The sequence below is a fragment of the Chrysochloris asiatica genome, unplaced genomic scaffold, assembly GCF_000296735.1.
Source record: "Chrysochloris asiatica unplaced genomic scaffold, ChrAsi1.0 scaffold00271, whole genome shotgun sequence".
In the NCBI taxonomy this organism is placed as follows: Eukaryota; Metazoa; Chordata; class Mammalia; order Afrosoricida; family Chrysochloridae; genus Chrysochloris; species Chrysochloris asiatica.
The window spans coordinates 1,589,311-1,590,288 of record NW_006408789.1 but is presented as its reverse complement, the minus strand read 5'-3'; positions in this window follow the sequence as shown (position 1 = coordinate 1,590,288).

The window sequence follows — 978 nt, the reverse complement described above, 5'->3', positions numbered from 1 at the left end:
CTCAGTCAGTGATTGAGGATGTTTCCATTCTATACTCTGCTGTTTACTCTCAGGCTCATAGTGTCCATGTCTCCTCACCAGTAATATTTTTCTTTTTTAAGAAACTTTACCATTCTTCATGTATCAGTCCAACATTTATTTGCAGATGTTCAAGTGTTTCCGTTTATGCTCTTCCATGCATTGTTTTCATACCCATCTCAGACAAACTTTTAGAACCCCAAGTCTATCATAGATTATTTCACAGGCAGGGCCATGGCTGATTTGCCACATAACCCACTGTCCCCCATCTGTTCAACAGAATCCTTTCACGTGCACACTCAATGTTGTCATAAGTCATGTACATAGATGAGCATTTTAATATAACCATTGTGCAGATCATTTTTGACTCACCCTCATATAGATGTCATTGTTGTTAAGTGTTATCAAGTTGGTTCTAACTCATAGTGATCCTTTATAGGGTTTCCCAGGAGAGGATGTAAGGTTGAACTGCTTCTAAAAAGTCTTATGGCAGCAATGGTGTTTCATGAGCAGAATTGTCACCCTCCATGTGGGAGACCCAGGTTTGATCCCAGTGCTCTTCCTACACAGCCACCGCCCAGCTGTCAGTGATGGCTTGAGTGTTGATGTAATGATGAGCAGATTTCAGCAAAGCTCCTGGACTAAGACAAATCAGGGAGAAAGTTCCACTGATCTACTTATGAAAATCAGCTAATGAAAACCCCATGAATCAAAATGGTTCAATGTAAACTCGATGGCAACTAACAACAACAAAAACTAAGCATAGAATCAAAGAAGAAATGAAATGCGTTACTAAAATGCTCTAGAAGACAATAAAAAGAATCTTGCAGACCAAAACCTATGGGTTAAAATAAATTGGCACGGATCCAGTGTTATATGCATATGTTTGTTGCTGTTAAGTGCTGTGGAATCGGTTCCAACTCATAATGCCCCTTATAGGGATTCTAAGAAGCAGCTGGT